Source organism: Lactuca virosa, chromosome 3 (assembly GCF_052849685.1).
Source record: "Lactuca virosa cultivar CGN04683 chromosome 3, Lactuca_virosa_CGN04683_v6, whole genome shotgun sequence".
Lineage (NCBI taxonomy): Eukaryota > Viridiplantae > Streptophyta > Magnoliopsida > Asterales > Asteraceae > Lactuca > Lactuca virosa.
This window is the reverse complement of record NC_136428.1, coordinates 68,734,034-68,755,255: the sequence shown is the minus strand read 5'-3', so window position 1 is coordinate 68,755,255 and position 21,222 is coordinate 68,734,034.

The window sequence follows — 21,222 nt, the reverse complement described above, 5'->3', positions numbered from 1 at the left end:
CCACCAAGACCATGAACACTTCCCTAGGAAGCACTTTGGTCGTTAACAACTTCCAAGAGGCCACTTTGGCCGTGAACCCTCTTAAAACATCAAAGGTTGACCGTGAACAACATAAAGAAGCACCTTTAGGCCGTGAACACCATTTGAGGAAGGAAACCTTGACCATAAACACCAATCTAGGCACCTTTAGGCCGTAAACCACCCTTGGTGGACTCCTTTTTGGCAGAAAACCCCTTAGGGGAATCCATTTAGACCGTAAACCTTAGTTTAAGGTCCATCTAGGCCGTGAACACTTTTCCAATTCAAGGGTGTTTACGGTGATTATGAGATGTAATGCGTGAATTCCCAATGCAAATCCCAGTAATTCATGCTTTAACCTCTAGTGATAACCATTGCCCAACAGTAATCCAAGTAAACATCACATCCCATTTCATATTCCCATATAATAGAGCGTAAACCCCATCTTCCCATTTCACAAACTCATTTCACTCACTTTAACATTCGTAATCCCTCTCAAGCATTCAACAAAGCACTCTAGAAGCCATTGCTTCACAATCCTTCCTAGTCTCTGGTAAGAAATTCATGCTTAGCAAATGGTTTATACATTTAGTTATATTAAATCTTCTACTCACACATAAATTTATGTGTTCATAACCTTATGCAAGCAAAAATCCTCAAGAAGTTTATCCAACACCTCAAGTGTTCTAGGCTCCAAATTCCTCACCTCATCTCTCCCACTGCACTATCTTCTACCCAAGGTGAGCTTCATACCCCCTCTTTTGAGTTTTCATTGTTTTTGGGGGAGGATACACGTCAAGGGTCTTGTAAAATCATTTTGTAATTGCTTGCCTATAATTGTATGTTGTGATGTATGTGTTTAAGATCATGAAACTCCCTATAGAAGTCCCAAATTCGAGATTTTGGTTAAGTCCCAAGGACTTGAACTATACTTCCCTAATTATTGTTGATTAGAAGTAAAAACTAGTATTTATATGAATTATCATTCATAAAACCTTATGCCAAAAATCACAAGGATTGCTCAAAGAAATTGTTTAAACAAAAGGTTGGAACTAATATTTTGAAGATATTAAGTTATGAAAATATTGATATATTGGGCTATTTTCGGCCATATGAATATATATATAAATCATCTTTGGAGCATGGGATAATTTGAGTGTTGGGACCTGAAGTGTTGCATCTTTGGCTCGCTCCTTAGCCCAGTTTTGTTACCGGTTTGGGCCTGTCCAACCGTGCTTATTTTTATTAGGGTTTAGTATTTAAGGTGCATGCATGATTCCTTTGTCATTATCGCTTTCGTTATTATTCTCATAATTATACTACAAACCCTAGCTCGCCTCTACAGTGGAAGTTCTTCATCGAGCTCTGCTGAGGCGTGACTATTCTTGAATCATTAAGCAATACTTTGATTCCATCTCGTGTTTACTGTGTTTGTTTGTTTTTATTGATTAACCTGTTGAAGATCTAATCGATCTAAGAGTTTTCAACTCATCAATTGGTATCAGAGCAGGAGACTGTGTAATCCATACACATCTCTTCTATTGAAGAAGGTCTTAGGGTTTTCCGCTTTGATCGATATTGTTGGAGCCGTCATCTGCTATTGACGTAGTTCTTTAATAGTCGATCTTACTCTAACGTTATTTACAAGTCTGATCTTAAGCAGGTTTTTGAACAAACATCATCATGTCCATGGAAGATTCTCAGTCAAACCCAATCAATATCTCCAACAGTATAGGATCGATGACAAGGATTCCTATATTATACACTCAAGATTATGAAGTCTGGACGCATCACTTCGAAGACTACATGATTGGTTCAGAGGAAAATGGATACTTGATCTGGGAGGCGATTACTGTAGGTCCATTCGCTCACTCAAGCACTTCAAGAATTATTAAAACTTAAAAGGAGTACAATCAACTCCTCAATGATGTGAAAGACATACCCCAAGATGAGAAGAACAAGTTTCAATGCAACATCAAAGCTTTAAGGATGATAAGGTTCGCTTTACAATCGGACACGTTTCGGTTGGTAAGCTCATGAACAATAGCGAAAGAAATTTAGGATAGGTTGAAGGAACTGTAATCTACGGATGAAGATCTTGAGCATTCAATCTAAACATTATTGCTCTCAGAATTTGGTGACTTCAAGCAGAAGCCCGAAGAGAAGCTTATTCAAGCCTTTGATCGCTTTAATCATCTCCTTAGTAAGATGATAAAGCATGGGATTGAAAGGAAAGTCATTGAACAGAAGGTCACATTCATGAATGGCCTTAGATCCGAATGGATGACTATGGTGTCTATTGTGAAGGCACATGAACAATTCAAGGCTTATTCTCTGGCAAAACTGGTGGGAATATTAAAGTCACATGAGAGTGCAGTGACTTAAGAAACGAACGTGGTTTCTAGCATGGGGTCCTTGGCCCTAATCTCCAAAGGAAAGAATGCTGCTGAAGAAGAAGAAGATTTAGATCTTTCTGAATATGATCTAACAAGTGAAGATTATGCTTTGATGGTGTCAAATCCCAAGAAGTTCATCAGAAGAAGGTTCCCAACTAATAAGAACCAAAACTGGCAGGGAAGCTACAGTGCCGAGAAAGCGAAGGAGGAACCGAAAAGTGTTTCTCAGACCGAAGAACCAAAGAAGGAAGTAAAACTGGGTGGTGACTCAGGTTTTAATTGTCAGTACTGTGGAGGCAAAAATCACTTTGCCAAGGATTGCATGTTGAGAAAGATGTCAGAGAAGAATGACGATGATGATGAGGAAGCGAACCTCATACGACGATTGGAGGAAATCAAGAAGAAGAAAGTTGGATCTAATAACACTATGAATGCTCTTATTGTGAAGGGAAATACTGTTGATGATGAGTTCGGCGGTGTTGAAGTTTGGTCCACAGATTCTGAAGATGAAGAAGTGAGGAAGCCCACTCATGGCAGGGCTTTGTTGGTGAAAGAAGAGGACGTTGCAGGAAAGTGTCTAATGGTGACCTCTGGGGGTGTCACAAATGAGAGGCTATACCACTGATGGGGGACTAGACGAAGCGAAAGAGCGAGAAGACAGGTATTTTGCAGCGAATCCTGTTAGTGAGCAGATCAACGAATGCGATGAGTTGATCAAGAAGGTACAATCTATTCTTGTTTCTTTACAAATCCACATCACAAACTATGAAAAAGAACTAAATGGATTAAAATCTAAATTTTCTAGTATAAGTGGTAGTTTAACTCAAACTCGCGTCACAAACTCTAACCTAACTGATCAAATCAGCAGGGTATCATCGAAGAGTGAGGAGAGGCGTATGTGGATTGAGCAGAAGGAGAAGGAGTTGATTAGGTCTAGGGATGAAACAATTTATTTGCAAAGAGATAATTTAAAGCTTTTAAAACAATGAAATGTTTTTTGTTTGATTGCTAAACGATTATATTCCAACATTACTCAACTGCATCTTAATTGTGAAATAGGGAAGAAGATACATCGTATGATTTTACCCTTCCTTGAGTTAAAGGAGGATGAAATCGATGCCGATGCATATAACTGTGAAAACGTTGTTTCTTCTGATGATATCTCTCCCACTTACAAAATTGGTCTTGACAAAATAGAGTCCTTCATAAAGTCAAAAGACCATAAGGACATGCTCAAAAATTTGTTGGATGAAAATGACAAATTAAAAATCAAAACCGAAACTGTACAGAAATTTGACTCTTTGAATGCCAAGTTGAGTTCAGAAAATAAAATTAATATTGAAAACACTTCTGAATTCAATGAGGATGATGATATGAGTGAAATATCTGTAGAAGATGAGGTGGATTGTTATGAATTTGTCAAGAGCGAACCCGAAACCAACAAAAATCTTATTTCTGAAAATTCTGTTGAGTTCGCTCGTTTGTCCAAAGACAAGACCAAAGTCCTCAAGGAAAAGGCTGTTGTATATCAAAAGGTCCAAACAACTCCAAATCAAGTTTATACAGTTAAAGGAGTTACTCAGCAACAGACAGCCGAACTGACAACATTAGTAGAAGAAGATAATGCTGATGGATGTGATGAGTTTTTCTGGTCAGCACCAATTGATAACGCCGATGAAACAGTAGGTCTATCTAAGAAAACATCATGGAGGGTTAAAGGTAGGTATGTGGCAGAACCACTTAATAAACCTACACACTTTGATGTGCTAAGCACAAGTGGTACCAAAATTCCTTCAAGCGAACCGGTCATGGTGTCAAGCGAAACCTCTTCGCTAAAGAGCGAAACTCATGCTCAAAGACTGAAGCAAAACGCCAACATCCACAAAACTCCAAAACAGGTGTTAGAAAGAAAGCATCAACGTAATTTAAGATACAAGAAGAATCTCACTGAAAGAAAACAGTTTTGGCGATCTCAAAACCCTAATTACGTTCGCTATGAAAAGACCACTAAGTCAAAGGAAGAAGCAAAAGAAAACTCAGCTTCTCGTGCTCAACATAATGAAAACAACCGAAGGAAGAGTTTCGGTCCCCAGAATCAAAACAACCAAAAACAGAGTTTCGGTCCACAAAAGAATAGCAACCGAAAGAGGAGTTTCGGTCCTCAGACGGATGACAACCGAAAAGGAAATTTCGGTCCTCAAAGTGAGAGAAACTGTAAGGATGGTTTCGGTCTTAGACCAACCAATGAGAAGAACCAAAGGGAAGGTAGTTTCGGCTCTCAACCAAGTAAGAGCAATGACCGAAAGCTGAATTCTGCTCCCAAGTCCCATCTTTCTCATTCTCACTCTCACTCACAGAATGATCGAAAGGGAAAAGTAAAGCTCTTTCCAGAAAACGAAAAGAAGACGACGTTTAAACCCAAAGTAGAGAACCGAAAGTCTGCTAATGTCAAATTCACAAATCCAAAAACTGAACCTAAAGTACTCAAATCTAATAAAATCAAAGTTTTCACCATAAAAAGAAAAGATGAAACAACATTAATAAAAAGAACCTTTTTAGTTGATGTTTGTCTTACAATTCCATGTTCTGTAAAAGGCTCACAAGGACCCAAGAAACTTTGGGTTCCTAAATCTGCGTAATATTTTCAGGTTATGTGTGACGAGCAGTTCGACGATAAATGGTACATAGACGGTGGCTGCTCGCGTCACATGATAGGAAGAAAGGAAGAGTTGAGGGAGTTTCGGTCCCTTAAAGATGGTGGAAGTGTCAAGTATGGTAATAATTCTTTTGGCACGATCAAAGGTTATGGTATGATCACCAATGGTGATTTCACGATACGAAAGGTGGCGTATGTTGAAGGCTTACAACACAGCCTTATCAGTGTTTCTCAACTGGTGGTTGGTACCGGGTTAAAAGTTTCGTTCGATGACGATGGCTCAGAGATTATTGAAAAGAAGACGAATAATATTCTGCTGAAATCGAAGCGAAAAGGAGAGATGTACCCTCTGAATCTCAATCCCATACGAGGGAAACCAGCTGTTTGCTTGCTAACGAAAGCTCACTCAAACGAAAGCTGGCTTTGGCACCGAAGACTCTCCCATCTCAATTTTAAAGACATTAACAAGCTAGTGCTTGGGGATCATGTTTGAGGTCTTCCTGTTCTGAAGTTCGACAAAGAACACTTGTGTGCTGTGTGTGAAATAGGAAAGCAAAGTCGACAGAGTCATCCTTCTCGAGTCAATACAAAAGTTATTGAACCACTAGAATTACTTCACATTGATCTATGTGGTCCATCTTCAATCGAGAGCATTGGTGGTAACAAGTATATACTTGTAATAGTGGATGACTTCTCTCGATTTACCTGGGTGTTCTTTTTGAGGCAGAAATCAGAGGCCACTCCCAAGCTTAAACTCTTTATCAAGCAGGTAGAAGTTCAACTACGAAAGGTAGTTCGAAACATAAGAAGCGACAACGGGTTGGAGTTCAAGAACAAAGACTTTGAAGATTTTCTTGTAGAGAAGGGGACAACTCACAAATTCTCGGCTCCATATACTCCACAACAGAATGGAATTGTTGAAAGGCGAAACCGATCTTTGTGTGAAGTAGCCCGAACCATGCTTAGCTTCGCTTCTCTACCTCTATATTTCTGGGCTGATGCCATTGCTGCTGCTTGCTACACGCAAAACAGATCTTATCTCAACAAACGTTTCTCCATCACTCCTTATGAGATCTTGAACAACCGAAAGCCTAATGTAAAGTTTTTCCATGTGTTCGGTTCAAGATGCTTTATCTTCAATTCAAAGGAGCACCGAAACAAGTTTGATGTCAAGGCAGACGAAGGAATCTTTCTGGGTTATTCCTTAAACTCCAAAGCATATAGGGTTCTGAACAAGCGTTCAAAGAAAATTGAAGAGACCTATTATGTCACCTTCGATGATAACTACATCAAGAAACTGAAGACAACCGAAGGTTCTGAGGAGGAAATATTTTCAAAATCTGGTTAAGTTACGGTACCAATTTCAAACCTCTTTGAGCAATACATGCTGCTATTTGATGAACCAGCAAAGGCTATTCACTCTGAATCCAAAGCTGCATACAACAAGGTAGACAACTTGAAGAAGATAATTGATGATGCTGCAAAGAAAATGGCAGAAGAACAACCAATAACAACCGAACAGCCTGACACAAGCGAACCTCCAAAAGATAGTTCTCATATTCAGGGGGAGGGTTCGTCTTCTCCAGATAACCAAGATTCACCATTCCAGGGGGAGAGCCCATCATCATCAATACCAACCGAAAGTCAAGTCCAGAGGGAGAATTCTGAGCCTGAAGCTGAGGAAGTATCATCATTCAACGGGGAGAATGCAAATACAAACGATGATGAAACTCAGTCAGAATTCGAAGAAGAAGTGAATGCTGAACTGGATCCCTCATATGATCCTAATTACCCTCCTCTCACCAAATGGACCAAAGATCATCCACAAACACAAATTATTGGTGAATCAACAGAAAAGGTACTCACACGATCACAACTGAAAGCGAAACAAACTGCACTATTCTCTAAAGTGGAATTTTGCATGTTTAATTCGTTCGTCTCCGAGGTTGAACCGAAGACGATCAACACTGCACTCGATCATTCTGATTGGGTAGAGGCGATGCAGGACGAACTCAATGAGTTCGAGCAAAATAAAGTGTGAAGACTGATTCCAACACCAAAGGATGCTTCTGTGGTTGGACTAAAGTGGGTTTTCAAGAACAAGATGGATAAGGAAGGAAATGTGATTCGCAACAAGGCAAGATTGGTTGTGAAAGGTTACTGTCAAGAAGAAGGCATAGATTACGAAGAGACCTTCGCTCCAGTAGCAAGGCTAGAATCAGTTCGTATTTTTCTCGCCTATGCTGCACACAAGAACATTGAAGTATACCAAATGGATGTGAAGTGTGCCTTCTTAAATGGAGAACTGGAAGAGACGGTGTATGTAGAGAAACCACCGAGTTTCGTGAACGAGAAGTATCCAGATCACTGCTACATTCTGGAGAAGGCAGTATATGGTCTCAAGCAAGCACCAAGGGCATGGTATGAAACGCTAACTAGATCAAAATGTCAAAGTTTAAACAAGGTTCGGTTGACCCAACCTTCTTTCGTAAGAAAGAGGGTGACCACCTTATGATCGTTCAAATTTACGTTGATGATATAATCTTCGGTTTCACAAATCCTGGCCTAACAGCTGAATTTAGGAAGTTGATGGAGACTAAATTTGAAATGAGCTGTATGGGTCCTATTAACTTTTTCCTTGGCTTGAATATTAGACGGGGACCCGAAGGCATTTTCATCAATCAAGAGGCTTACACGAAGACCTTGCTTGCCAAGTTTGGAATGATGGGAGATTCAAAAGTAAAGGTTCCTATGGCGTTTGGCACGAAGTTAACACCTTCTCTGGACAAACCGGCTGCTGACATGACCGTCTATCGTCAGATGATAGGGTCCATAATGTATCTAACAGCAAGTCGACCAGATATAATGTTCTCTATTTTTTATTGTGCTAGGTTTCAAGCTAATCCACGAGAACCTCACCTGCTAGCTGTGAAGAATATCTTTTGATACCTGAAGCGAACCTCTTCTCTCGGTCTATGGTACCCAGCCAAATCAGGGTTCTTTGTCTAAGCATTCTCATATGCTGATCTAGGAGGATGTGGACTGGACCGAAAGAGTATCACTGGAGGATGCCAATTTTTGGATGGCAAACTTGTTAGCTGGCAGTCAAAGAAACAAACTTGTGTGTCTCTCTCTACAGCCGAAGCAGAATATATAGCTGCAACATCGTGCACATCTCAGGTCATTTGGATAAAAAGTCAACTTCGAGACTATGGCCTGAACATGAAGAAAATCCCACTATATTGTGACTCAGAGAGTGCAATTAGGATTTGTCATAACCTAATGCAACACTCAAAGACGAAACACATAGCACTGAGGTATCACTTTATCAAGGATCATGTGGAAGATGGTAATGTAGAAATTCATTTCGTAAGAACCACTGATCTATTGGCTGACATCTTTACTAAGGCCTTGCCTGAAGCAAGTTTTAATAAAATCCTACAAGGCTTAGGAATGATGGAAGCTGAATCTGTACTGAAATCACTTTCGCCTCAACAAAATTTGGAAGAGAAATAGAGCGAACGCTCGGTCCATTTCGGGTTCGGTTCTCCTGGGAACCGAAATGAACCGAAGGCTCGGTCTATTTCGGGTTCGGTCCTACCGGGCTCGGTTCGCCTCTTATCTTCAAGTGATGGTTTCGGTTATATAGTATGCATATTTTTTTCTCGTAATTCATTTTATGTTTTTACTTTTTATTTTTATAAAATCCAAAAAAAAAATTCTTTCTGTTTTTAATTCTTTTTCCGAAAATCTTATAAAATCCAAAAATATTTTTCTTTCTGTTTTTACTTCTTTTCCAGAAAATCTTATAAAATCCAAAAATATTTTTCTTTCTGTTTTTAATTCTTTTCCAAAAAATCTTATAAAATCCAAAAATATTTTTCATTTCTGTTTTTATTTCTTTTCAGAAAATTCAAATCATAATTCAAAAATATTTTCTTTCATTTTATTTCAATTTACTTCAGTCTTAATCTAATTCGTGTATAAGGACTATTCTCAATGATGGAGTTGGGGCAGGTATAATTCTTTATATATGTATTAGCTAAGTGTCCCTAGAAGCATGCTGCTGCATGTTGACCCAAGCCTCCAAAGATTTTAAGTGAAGCCTTAATGACTTGATATATACAAATCATGTCTTCCCAATTAGGGTGTCAAATTCACTCTAATCATGAGCTACCTTACTCTTCTCCAATTGAGTTAAGAGTTTTTCTGCTTGGTCTGTCTTTTATAGCAGAGGTACATTCGGTTCTTTAACCACCTCAAACTTATTCTCCATCATAATTCGTTTCATGAATGTAACCCTTGAGACTCTCAGCAACTACCACTGAGGTTTACGGTTACACAACTTCTGTGTTAATGATCTTAGTTTCGTGCCACTACGTGCTAAGTGAAACCCAAAATTCAAAATTCAATACATATAATGCATTGATGGTGAACAATTAAATGTTCTAGCTTTCACCTTTGAATTAACAAAACCACTTTTGTAGAGGTACCTTGAAATCTCCTTTTATTTTGAGAGATCCTTATGAAAATGTCTATCACCATGACTTTTCTTCCCAAAGGATCCAGTTTTTATTTTTCTTTGAGATTTCTAATAAACTTATGTCAACAAGTCACTGAATATGTTCCAAACCTACTTGTTTGCCACATCGGTCTCACAAGTACTTCATTCTATTTCGGTCTTATGTCAAGAACCGAAACCTGAATTGAAGCGAAAGCCACCCTTAATAGCCTTATATATAAAAGATGCCTTTCAATGCTTCTTAACAAGTACTTGATCGTAATTCAACGGGAATCCAAACAAGCACTTTGAAGTCTCTCTTGACTTTGAAGGAAGTGATTCGTGCCTAGGATTCACTGCTTTGTGTCTTAAATGACATCACAAAATCCCACAAATAGTTTGATTTATTTCTTTATCTTTGACACTATCTTGCACGAAAATCTTGGATTTTCCAAAAGTCTAGTTCGGTTACTCACAAGCTATTCACAAATATATAGCTTCGGTTCCTAATGGTGTAATGGAGTTATTTACAAACGAAGGGATGAGTCAGTATACAGCCTTGGTTAATTATGGTGGTGACGATTCAATTAATGGTACAAGTGGTGAGTCAGCAGGAAGTCTAATCAATTGCAGATTTGAAAAAAGGGGACAAGTATGGAAAGGCACGTGAATTTGAACTGTTTACCCAGTCATGCGTTATCCACTACTTTCTTGGGGTTGCTTGTTGTCTAATCACGCCTTTTTAGGCGTCGTTTCCCAAAAAGGTGGAATCATTGCTCCATATTTTTCTCTCTCTACAAAATCGTATACAAGGGTTTTGATTACTGTGGTCTTACTCTTTACCACTCTTCAACTCTCTCAAGCAAAAAAGGCGATTTCAGGCGATTTGGTGTTCACTGTTCATCTTCCTCTTCATCAAGCTTCAACAATGGCAGACTCTTCTTCAGTTCAAGAAACCTCTGCTCGCTCCACTTTTCTCACAATCAAGCCTAACCAAATCTGTCACAACTAGGAATTTTGGTGCCTTGTAACTACAACAATTATGTCATTTATGAACCAACAATGTGAAAGCATGTATGATGCTTATTCAATGACAACAAAACTTCATCAAACACTTTATTCAAGCACTACAAATAGTTAATAAAGAATTGGAAACCCTTGAAATCCCGGTTTAAGTCCATTTTGGACTAGGATTTCCTTATTGGACTTAATGGACCAATAAGCTTCCAATTTAACTATCTTGAACATAGAACTCTCAAATGGGCCCTAATTGGACCCATATACATGAAACTTAATATTTTGGGCCTTATAAGCCTAAAATAAACTAAGTTAACTTTAATGAGCCTTATTGGTTCACAACAAAATTTAATTTATCCCTAATAGGTCATAAAAACCATTCTTTGATTTTTGTTGGGCAAAAATCATCTAACTTAACCATAAAATGGGCTTAAGCATACAAGGCCCAATTTTCTCTTTTCCCCTCTCCATTTTCGGCCCAACCCACAAAAGAAAGAGAGTTAACTTTTCCTATGCCACCTCACTAATATTTGATGGGTTTCCATGCAAAGGTCTCATGCTTCCAAGTAACTATCCCATCACCTTCTCTCTTCCTCTCTCTCTTTTTCTCTCGGCCGAACACAAGACACACACACACTCACTAAATTCATCTCCACTCTCTCCAAATCCTCTCAAGAACACTTACACTCATTCATCAAATTTTCGAGATTAAGGAAGCTTTCAAGGAGACTTTTCCACAAATACATCATCTAAGGTAAGACATTGCTTGGATCCATAATCTAGCTACTTCATTTCATCAAAAATCTCTTCTAAATCTATTCAATCTTGTGATCTTGCATCTTAGAAGCCTCTAAATTCGAGATCTTCCAAGAAGACTCACTAGGATCGAAATTTTCTTCATTCCTCTCTTCAAAACCGAAACCACAACTCAAGGTGAGCTTCATACCCCTCTCTTTTCGGTTTTTATATGTTTTATGGGGGAGAATACAAGAAAAATGTGTAGATCTATGTGTATGCTATGTGTGATTTTATGCATGTATGTGTGTTTTTATGTGTTTTTATGATGAACATGTAACTAAAAAGGGGTGATACTCGATATCTATGACATGAGAAAGGAAACAAACATGATCTAAGTTATTTTACACTAAACAAGTCAAGAATAATAACTTATAAGATTATGATGAACATATTTCCAACATGAAACCCATTTTTGGGCTTAAATTGTCAAAAATACAAAACTTGGGTTAAAAATGGTCAAGTCACAGTTTCTTAAGGGCCAAAAGAGTCAAAACAGTTTCCATAATTGTTTTTCTGAATATTAACACTTTCAAAGGACTTGAAATGTAAATTTTTAGCTTAATGGGCTAATTTTGGGCTTTTTGGCCCAATAAGCCAAAATTGCGAAAAATGACAACCAAAGGGGCTGAAATGAAACTTTATTCAAAACACGGGATAAAAAGTGTAACAAAACTATTTCAAGAGTCAAAAATGCTTTTCATATCCAAAAAGGATAAAAAATGTAAAGTTTTTGGATTTTGGGTCAAAACTGTAAAAATTGCGAAAAATAGGGTTTTAACCGAGAAATACCATTCTGGAAGGGCTGAATCTGTTAACAAAATAACTTTTGGGTTAAAACTATCATTTCAATAAATTTGTGATGCAAAAGTGTCAAGCAAATGTTTTAAGGACTAAAAATGCAATTCTTTTATTTAAAAGACTAAAATTGTTATTTTTATAAAAAGAAAGGTAGTGAAAAGGTCAAATCCCCACTTTTAAACAAACTATTTCATTAAGTCAAAATACAAATCACGACTACCGAAAAATCGAAAGACGAATACACGTTTAACTCCGAATATCGTGATAAACGAATCGATCGGTCTCGAATCGATACCAAACCAACAAACGTTAAATCAAACCCTTCAATAGATACGCGATACCTAAGATGAGTAGATATACAAACTTTGGGCTTAAGAGTTTCAAATCATGCTTGTTGGATCTTGCAAGTCCACTAACATGATCTTTGGGCCCAAAGGGATAACGCGTATATGTTATTGGGCCTCCTATGGCTCAATTCCATATAAAAGGACTTTCAATGGCTTTTATGTGCTATTGGGCCCTAGTGGTCCATTAGTATGGCTAGTAAGGTCAGAGTAATCAAATGCGAGCTGGGCCAACGTGTCCTTCGCATCCACGACAGCCTAAGGTACTTACGATAAGTAGCAGGACTTCGTACTCCTCTTCTCTTCGTTCGCTAAGGCTCATGAGTAATCAAAGTAGACGGAACTAGGACGTTATTCAACAGTAATCAAGGTGGTTTGGATTAAGTGCGTAACAACGGACGACACCTCTATGGGACGTTTGTAGTTGGCTGTTATAACATGTCTTCACCGGACATCGTTACGACGACTCACTTGGTTTATCCGACACCATCCGAGTATTCAAGGATGAGTAATCAAAAGCCATTTGTTGTGGCGGTATAACAATTTGTAAGCACGTATATCTTTCGACATCGGAAAACATCGGGTTTTCCGGGGAAATCAATACTACTCTCTCGGAATTTCTATACTATAATACAAAACACCCTTTTATATATATATATATATATATATATATATATATATATATATATATATATATATATATATATATATATATATGTCTTGAAATCATTCATGCATCAACTTATGGATCTTCACACTTTGATAAACTATTGTCTTTTCAGAAAATATCGGATTTTCTGGGTTTTACAAACTATACAAATCATTTTATTCACAACCTTGCTTATGAACTCACCAACATTTCATATGTTGACGTTTTTCCAAAATATCTTGTATTCTCAGGTAACAGATAAGCGGAAGGGTAATACCAAGTATGTTAGAATGTTTTGTTTTGAAAATTCTGGAACAATTTGTGTTATGAATGTGTAATATTTGAAACAATGTACGGGATGTAAACAATATCAGTTGTAATGTATTGATGCATGGTGATGTTTATGTTATGATTCATGTATATTCATTGTGATGGTATTCAATTTAAGTCACGCGAGCCCCCGGACGTTTCCGCCGTCTGGTTTCGGGGGTGTGACAGGTTGGTATCAGAGCTTTGTTTATAGTGAACTGGCATATCTAACCACACATTGATATGCAACTATAAACCAAAGAGGGACTAAAATAACTCTGAACAAAACAAATAAAACACAACGATAAAACATCTTTACTTGTGTGATATAGGAAAAGGAACATGATACCAAATCAAACAAGATAACACTGACATCTCGGTTAAGTCGGGACTGTGCATGGTTGTAGTAAAGGGTGAATGTAGCCTGATCAACTATATTTCCTCCAAAGTGCAACTATCACATGCTCCGGGAAAACCTCGATGGTCCGTAAACCTAAAAACATACCCTTGATTACCAAGAAAAGAATATTAACTCAAATTACATAATAACTAAATCATACTAGGAGTAATAACAGTTTACTTATATACCCCCCCCCCCCTCTCAATCGACATGGAAGGAGAAGACCAGGGCATTCAGTTTCATCAGGTCCTAGTAGCCCACGGGATGATCGAGGATGAGCCAGAGGTAGATCAGGGAGGAGCACACGACGTGGGGCCTGACGAGTACACAGACACGGACTATGAGTTTGATGGTACCGACGACGACATGGATGAAGAACAAGACTCAGGCAAGGATTCTGCCACATCACCAGCCAACGAGACGCAGCAGGACCACCCCGCCCCACCAGGAAATCCCACAAGGGAGAATCGCTCTCCGGAAGCTGAGATTACTGCTCTGCGGCAACAGCTATTCGCCATGGAAGCACGCGCAGTGCAAGGAGGACAGGAAAGGGATGAAGTCATTGCAGAAATGACCGAGATGGCCCAGTTGTTAGCACAACACTTCGGTGTATGACCTTACCTACCACCAGCGAGCGCATCTTAGAGTACTAGGACTAGTCATATCTATCTTTAGTATTAGGCTTATGTGATCTATACTATGTACCATCGACTTTATGCTTAAGTGATTACACTACTCATAGAGCCGTTACGCTGCCGAACTTACACCACTTATGTATGCTCTTCTGAGCAAAATTTTCATGTATCAAAAATGCGGATAATATTAATGAAAAACTTTATGTGTTCTATAGTGATGTTGTGATTTGCTATGTGTTATATATACATGATTATATGCTAAATTGCGAAACCACTTAAGTTCGTGAGAAACACCTAGTCTATAGGACAACAATCTCACAAAAACTATAGGCACTCAACATCTTTCCGTTCCATGACAGAAAGATGCCTCGACGACCAACTCGTGGAAACCCTGGACCTACCCCACCCGAAGTCAACTCAGTTGCATTCCAGGCAGCTGTATTTGCTGCAGTTACTGCAGCCATGGAACAAATCCAGCAAGGAAACAATGGTGGAGTCAATGGACCAGGGGCTGGGAGTTCGAACAATGGAACAAATCACGGATGTACCAGGACATGTTCCTACAAGGACTTCACCAACGCCAAACCCCGAACCTTTAATGGCACGGGTGGAGTGATAACCCTAAAGAGATGGGTGGAAAAGGTGGAATCCGTGTTCGAAATATGTGAATGCCCCGAGGAGGTGAAAGTGAAGTTTGCCGCATGCACATTTGTCGACCAGGCTCTCACCTGGTGGAATGGACATGTAGAGGCCATGACTATCCCCGTAGCCAACGCTATGCCATGGACGGAGCTGAAGGAAATGCTGATGGCTGAGTACTGCCCACGTGGCGAAATTCAGAAGATGGAGCAAGAGCTGTGGAATCTCACCGTCCGAAACTCTGATATAGATGCATACATATCAAGGTTTGGCGAGCTGTCATTGTTGTGCCCTGGCATGATTACGTCAGAAGGAAAGAAAATCGAACGATTCATCTGGGGATTGACCTCCCCAATTCAAGGAAATGTGATCGCTGCAAATCCTGAAACCTTTGACAGTGCCAAGAGGTTGGCCAAGAGACTGTACGACCACAACAACAAGAAGGGCGAGAAGCCAGCGGAAATTGAAGGAAAGAAAGAGAGTGACAACAATAAAGGAAGGAACAACAAGAGAAAAGGGCGACAAGGCTCGGAATCAACAAAGAAACAACAAACAGTGACAGTCAATGCTGCAACCACCCAAGTACCCTTCGCACCACATGCTCCAGCCTCAGCTAATCCAAGCACTCCCAGGCAGTATTCTGGGAATCTCCCGAAGTGCAACAAGTGCAATTACCATCACAATGGCGAATGCAAGGAAATGCAATGCACCAGTTGCAATCGGAAGGGTCACACGGCAAGGTATTGCAGGACCTATTCACCCCAGAACCAACCACAAGGAAACAACAACAACAATAACCGCATCAACAACAACAACAACACCAACAATAGCGGCAATAACATAGGATCAAGCCCCACCTGCTATGGATGTGGAAAGACTGGACATATCCGTCAAAACTGGCCCAACACCAACAACCCTGGGAACGGAGGAACAGGAACGGTGCTAGCAATGGGTCAGGGATAAGCGGTTCAGGATCCCGCTGTGGTTCCCGGTACGTTTCTCCTAAACCACACTTATGCATGCATCCTATTTGATACTGGGGCAGAACGAAGTTTTGTGACCAATAAATTCAAACACTTATTAAAACAACAACCCCAGAAGCTTAATGAAACCTTCGCGGTGGAAATGGCTAATGGGAAAACAGAATCCACGGGGGAAATCTACATCGGATGTACCCTGACTTTAAATCATCACGTCTTTCCAATAAGCTTAATGCATGTTTCCATTAGGAGTTTTGATGTGATTATCGGCATGGATTGGTTAAGCCCCCACCATGCTGAAATTATGTGTCACGAGAAGGTCGTTCGCCTTCATCTCCCAAATCACGAAACCCTAGTTATTTACGGAGACAAACCTAGCACGAACCTTTGTCTTATTTCGTGCATTAAGGCACAAAAGTACCTACGAAAGAAGGACTTGACATTCCTAGCTCATATAGTAGATAAGTCCAAAGAAGAGATCAATATTCGAAACATCCCTGTGGCTTGTGATTTCCCGGATGTCTTTCCGGAGGAACTTTCGGGGATATCCCCAGAAAGACAAGTCGAGTTCCGAATAGATCTAGTGCCAGGAGCTACTCCCATCGCCAAATCACCCTACAGATTGGCTCCTGCGGAAATGCAAGAGTTGTCCAGTCAACTCAGCGAGCTTTTGAACAAAGGATTCATCCGACCCAGTTTCTCACCTTGGGGAGCTCCGGTTCTCTTTGTTAAAAAGAAAGACGGTACCTTCAGGATGTGTATCGACTACGGAGAACTTAATAAGCTCACCATCAAAAACCGTTATCCACTTCCACGAATTGACGATCTATTTGACCAGCTCCAAGGAGCTAGTTACTTCTCAAAGATAGATCTACGATCTGGATACCACCAACTCAAAGTCCGGGAGGAGGATATTCCAAAAACCGCCTTCCGAACTCGTTACGGACATTATGAATTTTTGTAATGCCCTTCGGTCTAACAAATGCTCCTGCCGCATTCATGGACCTAATGAATCGAATCTGCCGACCATTCCTCGATAACTTTTTCATCTTTTTCATCGACGACATCCTCGTCTATTCTCGAAGCGAGGAAGAACACGGCCGACATCTCCGACAAATCCTGGAAACCTTGCGGACCGAAAAGTTGTATGCAAAACTCTCTAAGTGCGAGTTTTGGCTCCGAAGTGTGAACTTTTTGGGACATGTTGTTAGTCAGGAAGGAATTCATGTGGATCCTTCTAAGATTCAAGCCATCGAAGGATGGGCAATTCCAACAACACCCATGGAAATTCGCCAATTTCTAGGCCTCGCAGGCTACTACAGGAGATTCATTCAAAACTTCTCCAAAACGGCAAAGCCACTCACCTCGCTTACACAAAAGGGCGTACCCTTCGTATGGACGGACAAGCAAGAAGCTGCATTTCGAACTCTGAAGCAAGCACTCTGCAATGCGCCGGTGCTATCGCTACCCGATGGAACGGAAGACTTTATAGTTTACTGCGATGCGTCAAATCAGGGTTAGGCTGTGTACTCATGCAGCGTGGAAAGGTGATAGCTTACGCGTCCCGACAACTAAAGACGCACGAGGTAAATTACACCACTCATGATTTGGAACTGGGAGCTGTGGTCTTCGCCCTGAAGATTTGGAGGCACTACCTTTACGGTACTAAGTGCACCATCTTCACCGACCACAAGAGTCTCCAGCACATCCTGAATCAAAAAGAGTTGAACATGAGGCAACGAAGATGGGTCGAACTGCTGAACGACTACGAGTGCGAAATCAAGTACCACCCAGGCAAGGCTAACGTGGTAGCTGATGCCTTGAGTCAGAAAGAATACTCAAATCGTCGTTTGAAGACTCTCTCCATAACCATTCGATCCCACCTAACCTCTCAGATCCGGGCAGCCCAGTTCGATGCCATGAAGACAGAAAACAAAACAAGCGAAGCGCTGCGTGGAATGGAGAAGAACTTTGAAGTGAAGGAAGACGGAACAAATTACTTCATGAACCGTATCTGGGTCCCTAAACTTGGGGGATTCAGAGAGGTAGTCATGAACGAAGCCCACAAGACGCGATACTCCATCCATCCAGGTTCGGACAAAATGTACTTGGATGTTAAGCAACATTATTGGTGGCCTAACATGAAGGCAGAGATTGCCACTTACGTTGGCAAGTGCCTCACATGTGCTAAAGTAAAGGTGGAATATCAGAAGCCCTCCGGATTACTACAGCAACCAGTAATTCCCGAGTGGAAATGGGAAAGGATTACCATGGATTTTGTGACCAAACTACCCAAGTCGACGGATGGTTTGGATGCCATCTGGGTAATAGTTGATAGATTAACGAAATCCGCCCATTTCCTACCAATAAAAGAATCATACAAGATGGAGCGCCTGACGAGAATCTACATCAAAGAAATCGTAAGACTCCACGGAGTGCCTGTATCTATCATCTCAGATAGAGATAGTAGATTTACTTCACGCTTTTGGCAATCGCTTCAGAAAGCTATGGGAACACAACTTGACATGAGTACTGCCTACCACCCACAAACGGATGGTCAAAGCGAGCGAACCATTCAAACACTAGAAGATATGCTTCGCGCGTGTGTGATAGACTTTGGAAAATCGTGGGATACCCACTTGCCTTTGATCGAGTTCTCATATAACAACAGTTATCACTCGAGTATCAAAGTCGCTTCTTTCGAAGCATTATACGGGCGTAAATGTAGATCACCGCTGTGCTGGACTGAGGTAGGAGACACCCAGCTAGCAAGAGGGAAAACGCCAAACAATGCCTTAACGGGACCGGAAATCATACGTGAGACGATCGAGAAGATAGTTCAGATCAGGGCCCGACTGCAATCATCACGAGACAGACAAAAGAGCTACGCCGATAAACGACAAAAGCCCTTGGAATTCGGAGTCGGAGATAGGGTGTTACTAAAAGTCTCTCCTTGGAAAGGAGTGATTCATTTTGGGAAGCGGGGCAAACTGAACCCTCGATACATTGGACCCTTCGAGATTCTTGCCCGAGTCGGTCCAGTGGCTTATAGACTGCAGCTACCCGCTGAGCTCAGCAGTGTACACCCTGTGTTCCACGTTTCCAATTTGAAAAAGTGCTTATCCGACGAGACTCTCATCATTCCATTGGAAGAAATCGAAATCAACGAGAATCTTCTGTTCATCGAGGAACCAGTCGAAATCATGGACAGAGAGGTGAAGCGTACTAAGCAGAACCGCATTCCGATTGTGAAAGTTCGATGGAACGCAAGATGCGGACCAGAATTCACATGGGAACGCGAAGATCAAATGAAGCAGAAGTACCCTCATCTATTCTCATATTCTCAAATCTAGCTTTCAAAAGAATTTCAGGACGAAATTCCCTCTAACGTGGGGATGATGTCACAACTAGGAATTTTGGTGCCTTGTAACTACAACAATTATGTCATTTATGAACCAACAATGTGAAAGCATGTATGATGCTTATTCAATGACAACAAAACTTCATCAAACACTTTATTCAAGCACTACAAATAGTTAATAAATAATTGGAAACCCTTGAAATCCCGGTTTAAGTCCATTTTGGACTAGGATTTCCTTGTTGGACTTAATGGACCAATAAGCTTCCAATTTAACTATCTTGAACATAGAACTCTCAAATGGGCCCTAATTGGACCCATATACATGAAACTTAATATTTTGGGCCTTATAAGTCTAAAATAAACTAAGTTAACTTTAATGAGCCATATTGGTTCACAACAAAATTTAATTTATCCCTAATAGGTCATAAAAACCATTCTTTGATTTTTGTTGGGCAAAAATCATCTAACTTAACCATAAAATGGGCTTAAGCATACAAGGCCCAATTTTTTCTTTTCCCCTTTCCATTTTCGGCCCAACCCACAAAAGAAAGAGAGTTAACTTTTCCTATGCCACCTCACTAATATTTGATGGGTTTCCATGCAAAGGTCTCATGCTTCCAAGTAACTATCCCATCACCTTCTCTCTTCCTCTCTCTCTTTTGCTCTCGGCCGAACACAAGACACACACACACTCACTAAATTCATCTCCACTCTCTCCAAATCCTCTCAAGAACACTTACACTCATTCATCAAATTTTCGAGATTAAGGAAGCTTCCAAGGAGACTTTTCCACAAATACATCATCTAAGGTAAGACATTGCTTGGATCCATAATCTAGCTACTTCATTTCATCAAAAATCTCTTCTAAATCTATTCAATCTTGTGATCTTGCATCTTAGAAGCCTCTAAATTCGAGATCTTCCAAGAAGACTCACTAGGATCGAAATTTTCTTCATTCCTCTCTTCAAAACCGAAACCACAACTCAAGGTGAGCTTCATACCCCTCTCTTTTCGGTTTTTATATGTTTTATGGGGGAGAATACAAGAAAAATGTGTAGATCTATGTGTATGTGTATGCTATGTGTGATTTTATGCATGTATGTGTATTTTTATGTGTTTTTATGATGAACATGTAACTAAAAAGGGGCGATACTCGAGATCTATGACATGAGAAAGGAAACAAACATGATCTAAGTTATTTTACACTAAACAAGTCAAGAATAATAACTTATAAGATTATGATGAACATATTTCCAACATAAAACCCATTTTTGGGCTTAAATTGTCAAAAATACAAAACTTTGGTTAAAAATGGTCAAGTCACAGTTTCTTTAGGGCCAAAAGAGTCAAAACAGTTTCCATAATTGTTTTTCTGAATATTAACACTTTCAAAGGACTTGAAATGTAAATTTTTAGCTTAATGGGCTAATTTTGGGCTTTTTGGCCCAATAAGCCAAAATTGCGAAAAATGACAACCAAAGGGGCTGAAATGAAACTTTATTCAAAACAAGGGATAAAAAGTGTAACAAAACTATTTCAAGAGTCAAAAATGCTTTTCATATCCAAAAAGGATAAAAAATGTAAAGTTTTTGGATTTTGGGCCAAAACTGTAAAAATTGCGAAAAATAGGGTTTTAACCGAGAAATACCATTCTGGAAGGGCTGAATCTGTTAACAAAATAACTTTTGGATTAAAACTATCATTTCAATAAATTTGTGATG